General features: G+C 44.0%; 1 long non-coding RNA gene across 2 annotated transcripts in view; it reads right to left on the bottom strand.

Moving 5' to 3' along the window:
* The window catches only part of LOC146822456 (uncharacterized), an 80,837-nt gene that overhangs the window by 10,247 nt on the left and 48,453 nt on the right, over nt 1-22,137 (bottom strand). For both annotated transcript variants that reach the window (XR_014963308.1, XR_014963309.1), the window contains exons 2-4: nt 11,312-11,395; nt 9,970-10,024; nt 132-2,497 (exon numbers count right to left, since the gene is read on the bottom strand). This is a non-coding gene — a long non-coding RNA (uncharacterized LOC146822456). The remainder of the gene's footprint in view (nt 1-131; nt 2,498-9,969; nt 10,025-11,311; nt 11,396-22,137) is intronic.

Genomic DNA, 22,137 nt, shown 5'->3' with positions numbered 1-22,137 from the left:
ACTGAGGGAAGCAGAATATAAAAAAGCCTCAGGTAGATAACAACAGGATCCACAGTTAGAGACTTGTAACAGAACATGCACTGGGGACACAGGAAACACTCAGACATATGGGTGTGTATCCCATCACTTACCCTCTGCGATCATGGGGCCCAGCATGAATGCACGGCCTAATCTGTGGAACGTCAACTGAGGGATGCAACACTGGCATGGGAAGCATCCTTAACATCACAGTCAGTACACCGCGATGCTGTTACATCGCAGTCGTTACAACGAACGCGATGTAACCACGCTATGCCATTACAACGCAAGTCTTTACACCGACTTCCGCTAGATGGCGTGCTAACATTAGAAATAGTGTAGTTTACTATCCCAACACCTTCCCTACTGTTAAGTGGACTGGAGTTGGAATAGTAAATTACACTTTTCTAATGTTAGCACGCCATCTAGCGCAAGTCGATGTAAAGACTTGCGTTGTAATGGCATAGCGTGGTAACATCGCAGTCGTTGTAACGACCGCGATGTAACTGCACGCGTTATAATGACTCGCGTTGTTACGTCATACATCCCACTGGCATCTGTGACTTCCACAGATATCCGGTATGAGACCTGGAATCAGTCACAAATCTCGAATCCAGTGCATCCACGTTGGATGGGTTCTGCGAATAAACCAAAAAAAACAAAAAAAAGAGCATCAGGCGCAATCCAGGTAAAGGAACATCACCTCCATCAACACATACATTTTCTCTCTGCCCACAATGATTGTTTACTTTTCAGTGTCATGCATCCTACGGGTGATTCTCCTTGGCAAGTAATAGTCCTATTCTTACCCAATGGCTCTATAGAATAGACATACTAACAAGGTTAAAATAGAAGTGTTTAGGAATATCCCATTATACATTCTTTGCCAATCCATCTGAGTCGCACTCTGCTTCCATTCTCCATGGCAGACTGATCAGACTCTGGCATTTCTCAATATGCCAAGAATGCCCAGCATTCTTCAAGGGCCATCACCATGCCACATATATGCACCAACATGGATGCCCACAGCATGCCAGGATTTATTACCGTTGTCTCAGGCTGTTAGTAGTGGGTGGACTTTGTGCAATAAATGGCCACAAGATACCAAGAAGTATTACCATTATGTGAGGGCGCGTCATTTTAGCATGGGTAGGCAATGTGAATTCTCTCATGAAATTATCAAATTGCCAAGAATTATCATCATTCTACTCCGGCCGCCATTTTAATGGGGTGAATTGCAGCATGCCATGGATGGCCCACGAGTTGCCAGATATTACGCCATTAAGTGGAGACCAGCATTTTATCACGCATGATCAATAAGTGTCATCCTATAGATGCCCACAAGCTGATAACAATTAGGATCACTGTGCATGGGCTAGCAATCTACCAGGGCGGGCAGTGGACACAACACTCACACACTCCTTATACATGCATGTAGAGTTTGAGATACACATGCATGCATGTTCCAACACACAGACAGACATGCACTCACACACAAAAATACAAAATAAATTTCTAATTAAAAATGACTTCCACTGGATGCTATCATGACTCTTGGTTCTGCTCTAGGCTTACCTCCCTTTGATAGTTGGCTCTTGTGGTTAGAAAGCTGAAAGGACAAAATGCATAGGGACAATTGTTGGACTGCCTGGGGCATCAAACAGGAGTGCCTGTTGATGGAAATGAGGAGGGAGAAGGGAATAAGTGAGTGTTCCTACAGGGAGTAAAGGAGAAAATGTCAGTGGCTGTGGGCCCAACATGAGGCCCAGTAGGAAAGATTCATGTGGCAGGGGAGAAGCTCTGCAGATTTTCCTTCTCCGACAGATGGATTTTTCGCTTTGCATTCAGGCTAGCTGTATAAACACTTTTCTTAACCATTTGCTTTGCAGGCAGAATGTTTATTTCATCAACATAAAAAGAACCCTACTGGAAAAACAAGCAAATGTAAATAAGTAGGTTTAATGTACAAAAAATAAAGCCACATTCACACACGTTTACATACTCACACGCTTGCACACACACTGAAATACACTCGAAGGAAAACAACTAGAAAAAAGAAACCTCGTGTGTATGTGTGTGTGTGTGTGTGTGTGTGTGTGCGTGTTTTAATTAAAAAGCATTTTTATTCTCCAATTGTGGGTGTCTCTCTCCAGCAACCTAGCACAACCCCAAAGACACAGAAAGCATCTTGGTCCTTTGAATGATCTTGACATCTCCAGCACCACATCTGAATTGCTCAAATCTCTTCTGTATGTACATTGGGGTGTTGTAATAGGCTGCTCAAAATCAAACCAAACATTAGTTGACTAGATACCAAAGAACATCAGTGAAGGCTCTTTCCCACCTCCACAAACCCAAATCCACCCACAACAGAGACCTATTTTACCCCCTGTCTAATTTCTTACCGTTTGACTTCCACAAATATAAGGTACTAGACCTGAATCAGTCTCATTTCCAGTGCGTCCGCGTGGGATGGCTGCTGTGAAGACATCAAAGAAGAAACAAAGAGGCATCAGGCACGATTCAGTTCACGGACCATCTCCTCTATCGACACATACATTTCTCTCTGCCCACAATGACTGGTCATTTACTTTTCACCGGCATGTAATCTACAGGTGATACTCTAAACACAGGAATGTCTTATTTTTAAGTGTGCCCACTTTGTCAGATGACGAATGATTACTTCTAGCAAATCTGGTGCAGTATCTCAGATTGTGTTATGGATAACGTGCAGTCTGATTAATTTTTCACTGTTAATAGGTTTAAAAAAGAAATTAGATTGGACATGAGTGTAAAGTGTCAAAAAGTGGCAGGGGATTCTGGGTAAAAAAATGCTGGGGGATCCATGCAAGCCACACTGCAGCCAAGCGCCATCCACTCACACCACCAACCAACCGCCAGCCAAGCACCATCCAAGCACATCGCCAGCCAAGCCACAATCCAAGTACCTCACCAGCCAAGCCACAATCCACACACATCGACAGCCAAGTAATAGTCCACACACATTGCCAGACATGTGCCATCCATGCAGACTGCTAGCCAAGTGACAGTCCGTGCTTACTGCCAGCCAAGCGCTAGTCCACACACACTGCTAGCTATGTACAAGTCCACTCACACTGGCAAAAATATGAAGGTTCACAGAGAGCCAGCCTACCGGCAGTAAACATAGACCATCAGGCAGACTCCTGTTCACACACTCACACACACACACACACACACACACACACACGGATGTTGGAGGATGGGTGACAATGACCTTGACTCTGCAGCTGCGAGGACCAGGCGATGCTGAGGAAGACCTGGAGCCATTCACCAGCTGTCCCAAGAAGGATGTCAAGTGCTGAGGGGTCGGTGTCCGGCAGAAGCACCAACAAGCCTTGACAAATGCAAAGAATGCAGGAATTGAAGAAAGAGCAACGTTTGGACCACCAGGGTCCAGGAGACTCACCACAAGCAGGGAAGTCAGGGCAGGCCCCGAGCAATCAGGGAAGCACAAAAGTAACAAGTGTGACCCTCAGATGGACCCACAGGCCGGAGGCACTGGAGTCGCAAGAGGACCTTGAGTAGCTCACCAAAAGATGCAGGCCGCGGAGCACACGATGCGATGTGGCTGAAGATTCTGGTCACTAGAGGTGCTTGAGGTTGGGGCTACGTGGAGCCTGAAGATCTTCTTGGAAGGAAGTCATCAAGCCTTTGCAACTGTAAGTTGATACAGTGCACAGGGGTTCGGATATTGCAACCCCCACGAGGGATACTGGCCTCAAACTTGGTGAGAGGGCAGGCCTCAGGAGCTGTGGAAAACCACCACCTATGTTGCAGAGCCTTTGGAGTCTGGAGGAGTTCAGGATCAGCAGACTGGTCAACTTAGTTGCAGTGCCTGTGGATGCAGGGAAGTGACTCCTTCACTTCAAGGGAAATTCCTTCCGGTGTCTTTGATGCCCACCGGCCTTGGAAGGTTCCTGTATGGTGCACAGGCACAGACAATGCAGAAGACTGGAAGGGGGACGAAGTCGAGCCCAAATGTAGTCCAGCGAAATCCAGAGTGCCCAGACAGTAGAAGAAGAAGTGGTGTCTGATCTGAATCTTATCCCACAACGAATCTGGGGACTTACAACCAGGCAAGCCCTTAAGTACCCTAGGGAAATGGTTAGGACGATTCAGGGGACCCTCCCAGGAGAGGGTCTGGACTTTGGGGAGGTTACTCCCATGTCCTTTGTCCAGTTTTGTGCCAGAGCAGGAGACAATAGCTCCCAGGACTGGTTTGAACTGGACTATGCATGGGGACACCAAATGTGCCCCTCATGCAGACTGAGTGGCGCTGGCAAGCGCACCCACCATACCCCAATACACTAAAACCTGTCCCTGTGACCGGATGCGTATTTTTCTGCCTTCTCCTGCTTGAGCTTGGCTCAGCAGCAGGAGGGCAGAATTGTAACTCAGGTCAGCAGCAACTGCGTTGTGCTGTCCTGGTCAAGAAGACTAGAACACTGACCGTTTAACTCTATGGTGTGGGCTATGATTCCAACATGTTTGATGCAAACATGATAGGATTCCTTGCAGCTGTTTTTGAGATGGTCATGGTGTAATTACGCGGTGCCCCTCTAGTATATGGGTGCTTCACTGACAAACCGGGACAATGGAATCCGTAGGCTGTAGGGGTGTCCTGCTCATGCAGTGGAACCAGCTCACTTAGAACCAAGCACCCTGCCCTCAGGATTGCAAAGGCCTGCTATAGGGGTGACTTATAAGTTTTAAATGCAGTGACCCTAGATATATGGAACCATCTTTTGTAAGTGGTGCTAGCCCCAGCTTACACAGGCTGCAATGGCAGGCCTGTAGTGCCATTTTGAATAGTCTCCCATGGGTGACATAATGCATGCTTCAGCCCATGGGTGACCTCTGGGGTACCTATGCCCTGGGTACCTTACTACCATATACAAGGGACTTATAAGGGTACCCCAGGATCCAATCTGGGATGTACCTAAGTACTAAACATACAATTTAGGGAGAAAGCAGATAGACTGGGGTCCTGATTAGCAGGATCCAGTCAGACTAGTCAATAACAGCTTAGCACCAGGCAAAAAGTGGGGGTAACCAAAGAAGCAGATCCTACTTTCATACAAACCCCCAACATAAGGAGATGAGACTAACCGTGCCCAGTTGAGTCTTCATTTTCTAATATCTGGAGAGTCCATCTGCATTGGCATGGTTACTCCCAGGTCTATGTTCTACTGTATAGTCCACCCCCTGTAGGTAAATGGACCACCTTAAAAGTTTGGGGTTTTCACCCTTCATCTCTTTTAACCATAAGAGGGGCTTATGGTCTGTCTGAACAATGAATTGAGTGCCAAGCAAGTATGGCCTCAACTTCTTCAGGGCCCAGACCACAGCAAAGACTTCCCTCTCTATAGCTGACCAACGTTTCTCTCTGGAGGTCAACCTTCTGCTGATAAAAGCTACTGGCTAATCCTGGCCCTCTGCATTGTGTTGCGATAACACAGCCCCTACCCCCAATTCAGATGCATCTGTTTGGACAATAAATTGTTTGATGTAGTCAGTTCTCTTCAGAATGGGAGCAGTGCACATGGCCTGCTTGGGATTATCAAATGCCTTCTCACCGCTAGCTGTCCATTGAACTTTCTTGGCAATTTTCTTTGATGTAAGATCATTCAAGGGAATCACTATGGACCCATATCCTTTTACAAATCTCCTGTAATACCCAGTCAGGCGCAAGACAGCTCTGACCTTACTCTGGGTAGTGGGAGCAACCCAGTCCATGATGGTCTGGATTTTGCTCTGCAATGGTTGAACCTGGCCTCCACCTACAAGGTGGCCCAGGTACACTACCTTACTCTACCCTATCTGACACTTGGTGGCCTTGATAGTGAGACATGCTTTTTGCACAGCCTCCAAAACATTCTTCAGGTGCACCAGGTGATCCTCCAAGGTGGAGCTAAAGACAGCTATATCATCTAAATATGCTGCACTATAGGCTTCCGAACCTGTGTGAACTTTATTTACCAGTCTTTGGAATGTGGCAGGTGCATTCTTCAAATGAAAGGGCATTACAATAAATTGATAATGCCCTATAAGGGTTGAAAATGCTGTTTTTGGTTTGGCATCCTCAGCTAATCTGACTTGCCAATAGCCAGCAGTAAGGTCAAATGTACTTAAGAACTTGGCTGAGGCCAAAGTGTCAATAAGCTCATCTGCCCTAGGAATTGGGTGAGCATCAGTCCTAGTGACTGGATTGAGTCCCATGTAGTCTACACAAAACCTCATCTCTCTTTTTCCACCCTTGGTGTGAGCTTTGGGGTACTAGGACTACTGGGCTATCTGAGGGCTCAATCACTCCCAACTCCAGCAACCTTTGGCCCTTTGTCCTGATGCAATCTCTGACATGGTCAGGCTGCCTGTAGATTTTATTCTTGACATGTAGACTCTCGCCTGTGTCCACTTTATGGGTACACCAGGTGGTTTGACTGGGTGAGAAAGGGATGAGGATATGCACGTTCTAGCATCTGTGTGTTTTTAAGATTTTGATGTTGCTCAGAATAACACTGAGCACATCAATTTTACATAAAATGAGACGAACCTTATCATTTCATAAAGAAAATACCCAGAAGTCATTTCTCATAAGTAAATTCAACACCCCAAAGATTTTATGAAAATTCTTAGCCAGTCGCTTGCAACTGTTCAGTGAAATGATGCATAGTGCATAATTGTGCCTGGTGTCTTCGGAAAAACTGGAATAATTCCTGTAATGGGTGCTCCTTTCACCGCTCCTAGTTTCATAATAGAAGCAGCCTGAGGAAGGTTTATAATTTCAGCAGCTGAAATACAGGTAGTGAATGACATTTCTTGCTTTCTTCTCAATGGGTAGAAAGCGTTCTAGTATGAAACCCTTGGTGTACTTCATTACAGTCACTCTGAGGTGACAACAAAAGAACACAACTCAGTCTGTTTGCACAACAGAGGTGGAAGCCCTGCGGTGTCTTCAAACTGACAAAGCACAGCAGTGGTGGAAGCCCTGCGGTGTCTTCAGACTGACAAAGCACAGCAGTGGTGGAAGCCCTGCGGTGTCTTCAAACTGACAAAGCACAGCAGAGGTGGAAGCCCTGCGGTGTCTTCACTCTGACAAAGCACAGCAGTGGTGGAAGCCCTGCGGTGTCTTCAACCTGACAAAGCACAGCAGAGGTGGAAGCCCTGCGGTGTCTTCACACTGACAAAGCACAGCAGTGGTGGAAGCCCTGCGGGGTCTTCACACGGACAAAGCACAGCAGTGGTGGAAGTGCTATAGTCTTCTTGAAAAGTAGATGCACAAAAGACAGACCCGCTCTCTGGGTTGTACTTTGAATGGAGATGGGTGGCACAACAGAGTGACTGGGGCCCTGGGGTGACCTTCAAACGGGCACAGGGGGCACACTGAGACTTTAAGAGTATGTTTTTCAGTTCCTTTTTGAAGTCCAGGTGGTTTTCCTTGTAGGTGATTCTGGGAAATGGGCGGTCAACACTCTGAGAATCAAAGTCTAAAGGAAGGTTCTTTTCATTCTGTGATCTCACAGTAGTTCCTAGTTACTGATGTTCCAGGTACAAGAGACCACACTTGTTACAAGGTTTACCCATGACTTCCTTGGGCCCCATGCCAGTGAGCATCAATCTTAAGAAAATATGAGGTTTCGATAGGAGACTCATGTGGAAGGGGATGTGGCTAATAAGTAACAATATATCACAGGAACAGTACCAAATGCAAGGGTCAATTCTAGCAGAAATCACATGAAACAGGGACATTATTAAAAATGTCTGAGCAAAGACGGCAAAGAAAAGTACTAAGCGGGAAGACTGAAGCTGACAACCAGATTGGCTTGTACATTCGCGAGAAGCAGACAATGGGCTGACTGATGGACCCAGAAGTTTATTTGCTGTCAACCGTAAGTTCCAGACAAACTTAGTGAACTGTAACATCTGTGCAAGAGGATGGGGAAATAGCTGTGCTTTATAAGTCAAACTTAGTGAACTGTAACATCTATGCCAGAGGATGGGAAATAGCTGTGCTTTATAAGTCAAACTTAGTGAACTGTAACATCTATGCCAGAGGATGGGAAATAGCTGAGCTTCATAAGTCAAACTTAGTGAACTGTAACATCTGTGCCAGAGGATGGGGAAATAGCTATGCTTTAGAAGACAAACTGATGACAAACCCCCTGCTCCTGTTGTCTACTGCTGCAGTTGGTAGACCATAAGCTCAATATTTATCAGCAGTAAACCTTGAATAATAGGGCCATTAGCACTACTAACAGGTGAAATGATGTGGCAGAAGGTCAAAGCCTTGATGCACAGAACTGGTGCCCGAGGAACACGCAGTCGATGGGAGGCAGCGTATGCTCCACACTTGTAGCTAGTGGTTCTCCCCCGATGCATCTCCTCTCTCTACACATCCCAGTGCTCACTCGTTGTCACAATCTAGATCAGGCTGGGCAGTGGTTACAGGCCTCCAGTCTCAGCAAACTTGATGAACACGATTTACCACATCAGGGTAGTGGGCAGCTGGATGTGGTCTCTGAGCTGAGGTAAGTCACATTCTCTACATTTCAGGCCGTCTTTCTTTTCTTCATGGTACAACAGAACCAAGGTTCTAGGGTATATTTCCTACTCCTTTAAGGGAGTCATTCAAGTTATCTTGCTTCTGGTCTCACTGAGAGTGCAACCCTGGTCGCTGCCGTAGACAGCCCTGCTGGAACTGGTTTGGCCCAGAGAAGGTGAGCACAAAGGATTGTGACTGCTCCAATCAAGTTGATGTGATTGGAACCCAGACATTTACACCTGGTTTCACAATGGTGTCTACTGTGTGGATTGGCATGGACAGTGCAGGGAAGGGAGAGAGGGATAAAGGGAGGCCGCAGATCTGACTACCAGTAAACCCCAGTGATCATCCTGCAGTCTTAGAGACTGCATACAGACTCGGAAGACCCCAATTGAGGTTCATCAGCCCTTTTGTACCCAAGGACTACTCACACACACAAGATACAATCAGGGAGATCCGAGGGCTCAAGACATGAAAGACTGCACAAATGCACATATGAAGAGCTTGTAGGTACTCCGCCCACTGGAGTGCAGTTATAAAGGTGTGTATCCCATTAATATTAATCAGCTATCAACAACCAGTGTCACAGAGGGGTTGATGAAACATTAGTCCCATATATGAAAGGAAGTACGACTTTGGCTGTTGCCCTCTCACCGAACAGACTCTAGCACTCTGCTGGAAAGCAAAATCCAAAATCATATTGAACACTTCTTAGCAGGCTTGTGACACAAGTCTCCTGCACTGGAAATCATATGGAGTCAGTCCGAATTAAAACATTTCATGAGACGGATGTCACACGGCTACTGCATCATTCATGTTGAATCCTATAAAATACCTCTCAAGAGTCTGCCTTTGACTGTCGCCTGATAGTGAAAAAGGAAGCTTTTAGACAGGTGATTCCTTAATCATAGGGTTGTTGAATCACTTAACATATTTTACCCGTTATGGTAAGTTTTCTATACCTCTGTGGCCAAGGAAATATGTACCTTAAAGTATGATGCCAATTTCTTTCTTTGTCTTCAAAGAATGTAGAGATGTTCCATGTTGCAAACTAATTTTGATAATCGCTCTTCACTTACTTTTAAACAGATATACTTTATGTTGTTAGTCGTATGTGAGGGGGAGGGGAAGCTTATCAACCTAACTAGTTGTTTCAGTTAAGCTAACCAAAGGCCTCCACTGCTTGGGAAAACTGCTTCTGCACCGGGTACTGGAATTTAAATTGTTGCTTAAAATGAGCTCTCTGATTGCATCAGTTGTATTAGTCATCAACAATGGATTATGGGTTTGCAGATCTGATCATCTTAATCAAAACTCAATTTTGCATAGAAACCAAACCCAAGGACACACTTAGGATGACCCCTTACCTCCATCCTGGAACATATAGGAACCACGTTGCCAGAAGCAGCAACATTTCTGCAACTGAAGGGTGAGAGAGAGAGGTGGTTAGTTACCTTTTCATAAATAGAATCAATGTTCATAGATTGTTATTAATTAGCTCTTGCATAGTTCAAAGCCAGCAATTAGCATGATATCACAGTTCCTTTCACTGGCCTGAACTACCAAGAGCAACATTTTTCTGCATCTTATTTGTTGCTTTCTGAAGGCATTATCCATTCTCTACAACCAGACTGGTTCTCGGTTAGTCTACATGTGAAACTCAAGGCTCTTTTAAGAACCTACACTGCAATGAATGGCCTGGCCATACCAAGCCCGAGCAATCCCACATAATGTACCAAGTAAAGTCTGTACCAAGCCTGAGCAATCCCACATAATGTACCATGTAAAGAACGGACGAAGCCTGAGCAATCCCACATAATATACCATGTAAAGCCGGCACAATGGACAAGTTAGACTAAAAACCATCAACTGTCAGGACAAGCTATAAGGGCAACCATAAAGCAAACCCACAAAAGTCAAAGAAAAGGCCCTGCCCGAAATCATTAGTAACTGCACCCAACCAAAGCGCAACTTTCAAATACAAAAGCCATCAACCGTGCCCAGGCAGACAAACTATTCACAACCCATGAGAAGCTAGGAGTTTCAAAGGAACATTCAGGACTATACAAACAGGAGAGAAAACAGCTACCAAGTGAAATAAGAATGTTTTGCATTATCAACAATTTGTTTCTAACAATGTTCTTGGGAATCCTGAACTCAGCTGGTGATTGTTGTGTTTGGTGAACCCAGGCCAGTACCTCGTCAGGGTACTATGCATTCGTATGCATTCAAATATCTTCAGTCACTAAACCACAGTCATCTGTTTGCCACATATAGAAAATGATTTGGGCTCGGCCTCAATAGCGAGGTTATGAGATACCAAGGCAAGCAGAGCTACGTAGTGTCACCACCATTGCTAATGGGAATGTGAGATCAATATGCACTGTGCCGTAGTGGAGGTGAAACATATCCTGTGTCAACTATAAAGCTCTTCTTTAGGAGCCATATAAATCCCAATATGATTCAAAAATATAAAAGAGAGGCCGTGTCAGACACAAAACTAACAAGGAGAGACTTTCAGAGCTTTGACCCCATCCATCAAGCACCAATTAAAAGGAAGGCCGCCCAGCCAAGCTGAACATCAGTACCACTAAGGTCTCCAAACAGAAGTGGGCTGTTTCTACCAGAGAACCAGAGGAAAGCACTGCCCCCTCCCCCCTCTCTTCCAACTCTAAAGCACCCTTCTACTCTGAACAAATAGACTCTCACCCTAGGGATCTCAAAAGAAGCAGAAAGGGATCCATCTGTGAATGCCGGGAGATGGAAGTTTGATCATTCGCCAATGCCAGAAAACTGAAAACAAAAAATATAGAGTGAAATAAATATAGTAGTTAAAAATACCTTAAAAAACACACTTAGATTTGTGAGCTTCACAGGATGGTGAGTTGAATCGATTTAAAAAGCAAACATGTAAGAAGTCTGGGCCTGGGGAGCTTTAGGTGCTATTGTACCCCTACTTCCTGGTGATGCACAGCCCCCCAATTGCACAGCCCAGCACCCCGAAGTAGGAAACACCATTGCCTAAGACAGCATTAGAAAAAATTAAAAGAAAACGCTCAAGTACGTTTTACTAGGAGTCCTGTGAATGAAAGGGGAGATGCAGAGGGAAAGAGCTCTTTATCGCTCTGATCTTCTGATTCCACTGAAGCTGGGGCCTCGACTCAAATTGGGAAAACTTTCAAAGTGGGGGGCTACTGTCCCCATGTGCAGGCCATGGCACAACTAACAGTTGGTGCTATCTGATCACTAGTTATGGGCCTTCACTGACCCATGGACTGAACTACAACCTCCTCCCATTAGCAAATTGTATTTGCCTGTGCCAGACGCTCTGAAGTAACCAAAAGGTGGCACATAGCCCTATCCTTTAAATTCTGATTACGGCAACCATGCAGACTCTGGGTTTCCCCTAGTCCAAGAAGCCCCTCCCCACTCTGAGAGGAGGGGGCATTAACTCATCTCATACTCTAGGCCTGTTAATTCCCTTTCTTCGAAAATATACATTCCTGAAATGGCACAGTTTTGTGAAAAAATAGCATTAATAAAATAGAAATTAAAAAACATTTTTACAATGTTATTTTTAACAGTATACCCCTCTGTAAATGAAAAGACGATGGGAGTTAGAGAGGCAGATATGAGGGCTGAAACAGCCATATCCTATCTCTCTCTTCAGACATCTCTCTTTGTGGATTGAAACGGTCCGTATGCTTTATTGAAGTGGTTGAAAGTTATTAATTCGCTCATCTTTCAAAATATGTTTTGACTCTAATTGACCCCCTTTCCCTTCCCGTCTCCCTCACTGAAAGTCCTCCATTGTGATTCCTTTCTCTTTTCTTACGCACTTGTCATTTATCTACACTACATATTCTCTCCTGCAATTAGAACTTGAAAGTGTGCAAGGAAGACAATACATTTTAGAAAAGATAAATGTACATCTTAAAATAAAATCAATCTAAATGAGTCTGCTTAACTACATCAAAATCAGTGTATATGACACCATAACCTTTCACATTATATTCAGATGCCCCTTTTTCCCTATCTCTCACTTTTCACTCTTGCCTTCTTCCAGTTAATGTAACCCCCTCCAAATTTCATGGTCATATGGTTGTTTTACTCTTCTCTACCTCCCCCCTGCTTCGTCTGTGTCATTTTCCCATCCGCTCGCTCCCTCTCTTCTTTTGTCCCACTTTCTCCTAAACATTCTCCTTACACTCCATCAATCTGTCACTCTAGCACACTGTTTTTATGTATCATGTCGTTCCAAGAAGCAGAATTAATTCCTTTCCTCAGAGGAACTGGCAAAAAGCTCTAACTTCACTACATTATCCTGAACTGAAGAGTCTAAAGTTTAGCTAGGATGGAGCCCTCAATCAAAGAACCAGTCACTGTTGCATGTCCCCATTATATTTCTAAGCAGGATGGATAAGTCTATTCCAGTAAATAGCCATGCAGCCCCCCCCCCCACCACCCTCCCAACCCTGGTACCATCAACTCAAATGGTATATTGAAGAAATTATAAAATTAGGAGAGAGAAGCATGCACTTCACCAAATATCTTTGTGTGAAAAGACGGCAACGTTTAGTTTTCACATTATAAAGTAACCCACATTTTAAGCCAGTAGTCAACATTCCAACATTAGAATGTATAATCTGCTGACAATGATTTTCATTGGGATAAACTGAGAATATATTCATTGTTTTGTATCCAATTGTATGTTTGTATGTCCACTGGAATATCTTAAATAATTTTTTTGAAGCCACAAATCACAACTTACTTGTGTAAAACGTATTGATCCGCTTTCAGACCGCCAAGTAAGTTCCCCAAATTCAAAGCCAGTATCCAAAATTAAAAAAAGTTGCCCTTTCTCCAGTTAGTTAGGTGTTGCAGTAGAAAGTCTCCAAGATTATAATAGACTCCGAAGACTAATGCTTCTGACCAACAGGGCAGAGCAAGTGCAGAAACCTCCTAACTCAACCACCTCTGAGCAGAAATGGCCACACAGCTGGTTTGAGGCACACTGATGAGCAGGAGGGACTATGACACAGCTGATGAGGTCATTTGAATTATATCCTTGACCATCACAGCAAGGTTTGCAAAATGCCAAACAACTGGGGCCCAGTAGCATCTTTTGTCCCACTTTCTCCTAAACATTCTCCTTAAACTCCATCAATCTTGTCACTCTAGCACGCTGTTTTTGTGTGTTTATCATTTCGTTCCAAGAAGCAGATTTAATTCCCTTCTTTAGAGGAAATGGCAAAAAGCTCTAAAGTTACTACATTATCCTAAACTGAGGAGTCTAAAGTTTAGCTAGGATGGAGCCTTCAATCAAAGAACCAGTCACTGTTGCATGTCCACATTTCATTTGTAAGCAGGATGGATAGGTCTATTCCAGTAAATAGCCATGCAGCCCCCTCCAACCTCCCAACCCTGGTACCATCAACTCAAATGGTATATTGAAGAAATTATAAAATTAGGAGAGAGAAGCATGCACTTCACCAAATACCTTTGTGTGAAAAGACGGTAACATTTAGTTTTCACAATATAAAGGAATCCACATTTTAAGCAAGTGGTCAACATTCCAACATTATAATGTATAATCTGCTGACAATTATTTTTATTGGGATAAACTGAGAATATAATCATTGTTTTGTATCCAATTGTATGTTTGTGTTCATATTGGATTATCTTAAATTATTTTTTTAAAGCAACAAATCTCAACTTACTTGTGCAAAAAAGTGATGCTCCGCTTTCAGACCGCCAAATTCAAAGCAAGTATCCAAAATTCAAAAAGTTGTCCTTTCTCCAGTTAGTTAGGTGTCGCAGTAGAAAGTCTCCAAGATTATAATAGACTCCGAAGACCAATGCTTCTAACCAAAAGAGCAGAGCAAGTGGTGAAACCTCCTAACTCATCCACCTCTGAGCAGAAATGGCCACACAGCTGGGTTGAGGCACACTGATGAACAGGAGGGGCTATGACACGGCTGGTGAGGTCATTTGAAATATATCCTTGACCATCACAGCAAGGTTTGCAAAATGCCAAACCACTGGGGCCAAGTAGAATCTTTTGTCCCACTTTCTCCTAAACATTCTCCTTACACTCCATCAATCTGTCACTCTAGCACTCTTGTTTTTGTGTTTTTATCATTTCGTTCCAAGAAGCAGAATTAATTCCCTTCTTCAGAGGAAACGGCAAAAAGCGCTAAAGTTACTACATTATCCTGAACTAAAGAGTCTTAAGTTTAGCGAGGATGGAGCCCTCAATCAGAGAACCAGTCACTGATGCATGTTCACCTTTCATTTGAAAAAAGGATGGATAGGTCTATTCCAGTAAATAGCCATGCAGCCCCCTTTACCCTCCCAACCCTGGTACCATCAACTCAACTGGTATATTAAAGAAATTATAAAATTAGGAGAAGCATGCACTTCACCAAATACCTTTGTTAGAAAAGACGGTAACGTTTAGTTTTCAGAATATAAAGTAACCCACATTTTAAGTAAGAAGTCAACATTCCAACATTACTATGTATAATCTGCTGACAATGATTTTTATCAGGATAAACTGAGAATATTGTTTTGTATCCAATTGTATGTTTGTGTTCCCATTGGACTATCTTAAATATTTTTTTTAAAACAACAAATCTCAACTTACTTGTGTAAAAAAGTGATGCTCCGCTTTCAGACCGCCAAGTAAGTTCCCCAAATTCAAAGCAAGTATCCAAAATTCAAAAAGTTGCCCTTTCTCTAGTTAGTTAAGTGTCACAGTAGAAAGTCTGCAAAATTATAATAGACTCCGAAGACCAATGCTTCTGACCAAAAGGGCAGAGCAAGTGGAGAAACCTCCTAACTCATCCACCTGTGACCAGAAATGGTCACACAGCTGGGTTGAGGCACACTGATGAACAGGAGGGACTATGACACGGCTGGTGAGGTCATTTGAATTATATCCTTGACCATCACAGCAAGGTTTGCAAAATGCCAAACGACTGGGGCCTAGTAGCATCTTTTGTCCCACTTTCTCCTAAACATTCTCCTTACACTCCATCAATCTGTCACTCTAGCACTCTGTTTTTGTGTTTTTATCATTTCGTTCCAAGAAGCAGAATTAATTCCCTTCTTCAGAGGAAACGGCAAAAAGCTCTAAAGTTACAGTGACCTGAACTGAAGAGTCTAACGTTTAGCGAGGATGGAGCCCTCAATCAGAGAACCAGTCACTGATGCATGTTCACCTTTCATTTGTAAGCAGGATGGATAGGTCTATTCCAGTAAATAGCCATGCAGCCCCCCTCCACCCTCCCAACCCTGGTACCATCAACTCAAATGGTATATTAAAGAAATTATAAAATTAGGAGAGAGAAGCATGCATTTTACCAAATACCTTTGTGTGAAAAGACGGCAACGTTTAGTTTTCAGAATATTAAGTAACCCACATTTTAAGCAATTAGTCAACATTCCAACATTACTATGTATAATCTGCTGACAATGATTTTTATCCGGATAAACTGAGAAAATATTCATTGTTTTGTATGCAATTGTATGTTTGTGTGCCCATTGGATTATCTTAAATAATTTTTTTAAAGCACCAAATCTCAACTTACTTGTGTAAAAAAGTGATGCTCCGCTTTCAGACTGCCAAGTAAGGTCCCCAAATTCAAAGCAAGTATCCAAAATTAAAAAAGTTGCCCTTTCTCCAGTTAGGTGTCGCAGTAGAAAGTATCCAAGGTTATAATAGATTCCGAAGACCAATGCTTCTGACCAAAAGGGCAGAGCAAGTGGAGAAACCTCCTAACTCATCCACCTCTGAGCAGAAATGGTCACACAGCTGGGTTGAGGCACACTGATGAGCAGGAGGGACTATGACACGGCTGGTGAGGTCATTTGAATTATATCCTTGACCATCACAGCAAGGTTTGCAAAATGCCAAACGACTGGGGCCAAGTAGCATCTCCCTATTTTCTGACTTTACCAAATCTTCTAATTAAGTTTATTGTTTGCTTTACTCTGTGTAAAGGACCGTATGTTTTTTTTAATAGGAAAATGTTTCTTTCCCTTATTTCAGGGAATTTAATTTGGCCATATGCTTCTAAAACTATGGAAAGAATATCAGGCTCCAGTGATGGGCATTGCTCTTTCCTCCACTGAGATAAATGAGAAGAAATTCCCTGGGACTAAACTCCAGGTTTTTTTTTATAGGAGGTTTTTTGTAGCATGAAAGATGCATATTGTTAACGGGGCAAGGTGAGGGGATCCACCCCCTCTGCTCTCAAGCAATGAAAGTTGCTAAATGTCCACAAAATGTGCTAGATGTCATCAAGTTTGTTGCTTTCTTTGGCTTGGGACATTCATTCGGTCCCTCTGTACCATCATCAGGCATAATCTCTTTGAAGAACATATATACTGTGATACCCATGATTACTTTTGGTTCGAGAAAGGGGTGATCTTGCAGATTTAATATAATGCCAGATGGGAATGGTTCACTGACCTTGTGTGTTTGGACTTCAGACTCCTCTAAGCAGTAAACTGTATTCCCCTCAGCCAATCAGTCTGAAAGGCAACACGGAAAGCTTTAGGAAACTCAATAAATCTAACTTCTGAGCCCAACATTAGAGATTATTCCTTTAGATTTTGATTAAGGCAACCACTTGGACTTCCGATATTCCTTCTTTGCAGAAGCTCAGTCTTAGTGGGACGGTATTTTCTTACGTTATCCAGTGTATGTTAATTCCCGCACGCTGAAAAGACTCCATGTACCCGAAATGTCTCACCCAAGCGCAAAAATTTGCATCAATAAAATTAGGAATTGAAAAACCAACTCTAACAATATTCCTTATTATAAGATGTCCTTCTGTAATGAAAATATATTGAGGGGTGGGAGAGGCAGAGGGGTGAAGTGAACCATCCACTCCTTCTGACACCCCCCTGTGTGTTTTGAAACTGTTAATTTCCTTTTTGGATTGTCAGAGGTTACTAATTCACTCATCTTCCCATCTACGTTTGGACTCTCATTGTCCTCCCCATTTTGATTCCCGTCTCCCTTAATCAAAGTCTTCCATTAGAATACTTTTCCTTTTCCTTTCCCTTCAATGGTATTTATTACAAAACACACAAGTCTTGCAATTAGAGCTTCAAGGTGCACATAAGAGACAACACATTTGATAACTTAAAAAATAACATTTCTATAAGAAAATCAAACTCTAATTCAGTTCCTTTAAGTAGATAAAAATCAGATCGCATGACACCTTAAATATTATTTCAAATTAAATTGGTATATCCAATCTTACTCTTCTCACTTTCTTTCATCCCTCTTCTTACATTCACAGGAATTCCATCCAAATGTCTTTGTCATACCACTGCATTACCCTTCTCTATCGCCATTACCTGCATCATCTGTGTCTATTTTACCATCCAAGCTGTGCTTTACTTTTTATGTCTTCCCTCTTCAGAGGAAATGGGCAAAACACTTAAGTCACATCATAGCCCTGAACTGGAGAGTCTAGACACAACACAGGAAATGGAGAACCCTCAAATAGAGAGCCAGTCACTGGTGCTTTACCCTTTTATTCGGCAGCAGGAAGGATAGGTTGCAGCAAACATCTATGCAGCCCCTTATTCCCCTTCACCAAATTATTTGTCTGAAAAGGTGGAAATATACAGTTTGCAGAACATAAAGCAGGATGTCAAAATCCGGATGCTGGACCTCTGCTCACTCTTGCTGCCATGTCCGACTGAGGGAAAAGAACACCTCAAATTGAACACTGTCCCAAAAGGGAAGGGAGGTTGGGACAAAATAACAAAGAGGGAAAGACTTGCGGTTTCTGAAACAGCTACTGGGACCTCTAGGGCTTTCCCACTTCTTTCTCTGGCTCTGCACGGTTCTCAGAGTCTTCTATCCGAGGGTGAGTGAATGCTGCCAATAACACATGTGCACACTATTGCAGCATAGGATGCAGGTCTTTACTCTATTACGATATAGAGAGACAACAGGCTCTTGTTTAGGCCGAGCCTCAGGAATCGCCCCCAAGGGTTCTGAATTTCTGCACTTGAACGCTCACAGCGTAATGCAACAGACTTGTTGTATGTAGCAATCTGCAAAGGATATGAGGAGAGATGCTCTGTGCATCTCCTTATTCAAATAGTCTAGAAAATACACAATTCTCAAATATTTCGAAGATGTATAACAGATTGTTATGCTGTGCACGCAACTCAAGGAACGTAGTGGGCAGGGAAGGGCCCCGCTGTTGCACTAACCTTTGTCTTGTTCTGTCTTGGCCTCAGGGTGTGGCGTCGCTGGAGCAGGCCCACAATGATCTGGATGTACGACTAGAGTGACTGCAAGGCACCCCAAGATGTCGCAGGAAATTTAGGAAGATAAAATACAGGAAGGTGTGCAGGTCTTCCAGCAGAGGAGAGGGAGAGCATCCAGCTCTCTTAAAGGAACAAAGCTAAGCGCTACCACATGAGTTTGGTGCGGTTAAAATGCCACCTGCAAGTCAAGATTGCCGTCTGAAACGTGTGGCCCACAAATTGCACAAGATTTTGATTGTACAAGGCGGGGGGAATACAGTACACCAGGGCACTAAGAATTGTGTGTGGGTGGTCTGCTAGTCCCAGGGAGGCCCAAGGGGAGATAAGTGCACAAAGGAGAGCTGGCCCTGGGGAGAAATCAAGTTTGCAGTCTGTGTGCAACAAAGGTAGGCCCTAACCAGCAGAATGGCACCCAGGCCCCAGGAAGGCACCTGAGAGGAAATCAACCGGGAAACACCTATGGCGGGCTCTGAAGAATGTAATGTGGGCCCCAAGTTGTCCCAAGGTACAGACAGCACAGAAATAGGATCCCAGAGTCATGACACTCAACATAGTGACCGATGGGAACGGTCTGAAGGGACTCTAACTTCCACACGGCGCTTTATGTAACTCCTCAATAAAATTGGAGTTTCTTAGCTCAGTTGAATATCATTCCTTTAGATTCTGATTACGACAATCATGCTGACTCTGGGTGTCCTCTACTCAAAGAAGCGCCTCCTCAGGGAGGGAGAGGGACTTCATTTCATCTAATCCGCTGTGCCTGTTAATTCCCTTCATCCAAAATCACACTGCGTCTCCTAAAAAGCACAATCCTTTGAGAAGATTGGGAGAGGAGTTGGCCTCACGGCTAGGGCGCTCGACCTCGGACCTGGGGGAACTGGGTTCGAGTCTCGGTAGCGACACTAAACCTCCTGTGATTCTGGGCAAATCACTTAATCTCCCCGTGCCTAACAAAAAAACACCAAAAAAAATGAATGTGTGTCCTCATGTAACGTAACTGGTCCTATGTAAAGCGCTCTGATACCTGATTGGATTCGGGTCAAGATCGAGCTATATAACACTCTGCTAAAAAAAAACGAAAAAAAAAAAACATTGGCATTAAGAAAAGAAGAATTGAAAAACATGTTTTCGTAATATTCTTTTTCACACTATGCCCACATGCAAATAAAAAGCTGGTGGTGGGGAGAGGCAGATAGGAGGAGAGCTGGAACAGCCCTATCCGCTCTCTCTCCGCGTGCTTTGAAACTGTTAATTTGCTTTGCTGGATTGGTCAGAAGTTATTAATTCACTCATCGTCCTACATACTCTGACCCATGGGTGAAGAACATGACTAAAATTGTGGCGGATCTGGATAATGCAATAGTATTAAAAATTGGAGGAAGCGCGGCACACCATAGAAAAAAAATAATAAAATATAAAGAGTCATTGTTTAAAAATCATATAGAGGAGTACAGATAAAGACAGCTACTAGCTCCTTTGATGTTTACAAACTAAAGGGGCGATCTCCAACTGTACTTGAAGGACATTAAACCCAGAGATTTCAAAAGATGGATGCCAAAGCATAGACTAGGCCAAGTTCCCGCTTTTACACACTGGAGGAAGGATAATAACTTAGGAGTGGAGGGGTCTGAGACGGCCATTTATCCTTTCTGCAAGTCTAGCATTCTGACAGTTTCCCAATTGAATGTATTTTGCACGTGTGTTAGTCTAAGAAGAACAAAATTGTAACTCCCTGTTTATAGAGACTACGGATAATGTGAAAACATTAAATTATTTCATATCCCGGGTACATTGTTATTAAAGAGTGGCGCTGCCGATATAGGCAAAATGCGACCTGGGGGAATGCGGAGTAGCCAGCCTTATGGTCCTAAGGAAGGGTACAAATATCTCCTGTGAGGACATATCTGCACACGCAGATATGCCCCCGCAATATCCATGTTGATTCTTAGATCTTGTAAGTGAACAGGAAAGCCACAGTAAACATATTGGTTGGACACTCTTCATTACGAGTCCCCCGGCTCCATGATGGCTTCACTGTATTATGAGATGTTTGATACCAAGCATCTCATCATAGTAAACCTGCACTGATTCCAATGTCAGATTTATTAAATACTGCACGCAGAGGGCCCCTCAGAGGGGTACCCCGAAACCTACCAACCTTTAGTGTGGTCATCAACTGGTCTAAGCCAGCCTGCTTACCACTAAACAGGGTTCTGACCTCATGGCAAGAGCGCCTAAGCGCTTAGAGGTCGAGAACAATGACTGCCCCGGGCGGAGATGTTCACACCTGCCACACCCCAGGTCAGGAAGAGCCATCTGTGGCAGGAGGGTTCAAAGGTCTTGCCGACTCTGACATGCAACCTCGGCCTCTCCTGACAGAAAGAGCAGGCCCCTCCCTCCTGTCCTCACCCCTTTTGGGGGGAAGACAGGTGGGAAAATGAAGAAAGAATAGTTGGTGTGCCCCCCCCCCTCTGCCAACTCCACCCCTCAGGTGCTGAAAGTGAGGGGAAACACATTTTTCAGTGCCCGCCATCTTTCAATGGTGGGACTTCTCCAATCAGGTCTAGGGTTATGCTCCCTTCCCACAGGAGGGTGGCATAATAGAGGGTATAGACACTCCAGATAAGGGGCCCATTGGTCACTACCTGTCACTCCTTTGTAAATGCCCCTAAATCTAGTATTTAGATGGCATCCTCAGACCCTGAACTTAAGTATCCCCGGACACAAGAAGAAGACGAATAAGGAAATGCTTTTGGGTCAATAACTGCATTCCTTGTGGTGAACTTTGTGCGCAAACTCATGCTTGCTGCCACAGAACTCGACGATTGGCACCCTCCAGCTCGTCTAATCGCGTTGTGGCCTCCACAAACCCTAGAGGGTCATCAGCATTTCACAAATCGAGCACCCTTGAGATAGTGGGACTATCTCCCTGCAGCTGCAGATCCCGAAACAGCAAAGTCTGCTCGAGGGTCGTCCAGTTCCCCGGCTCAACAGACTTCTCTGTGTGCCAGCCAATGGATGTGGCCCAACAGCTAGGGCGGTCCACTTCGGAGCCGAGGACCCAGGTTCGAGTCTCAGCAGGGACGCTCAACATTCTGTGATTCTGGGCTAATCACTTAATCCCCCCGTGCCTAACAAAAATAAATGTGTCCGTCTGTAACGTAACTGGTGCTCATGTAAAGTGCTCTAATACCTCTGGGTCTAGATCATTATTGGACTTGGCCCTTCTGGCAAGT

This window comes from Triturus cristatus, chromosome 6 (genome assembly GCF_964204655.1).
Source record: "Triturus cristatus chromosome 6, aTriCri1.1, whole genome shotgun sequence".
NCBI classification, from domain to species: Eukaryota; Metazoa; Chordata; class Amphibia; order Caudata; family Salamandridae; genus Triturus; species Triturus cristatus.
The sequence above is the reverse complement of the archived record's forward strand: the minus strand, read 5'-3'. Positions and strand labels throughout refer to the sequence as shown.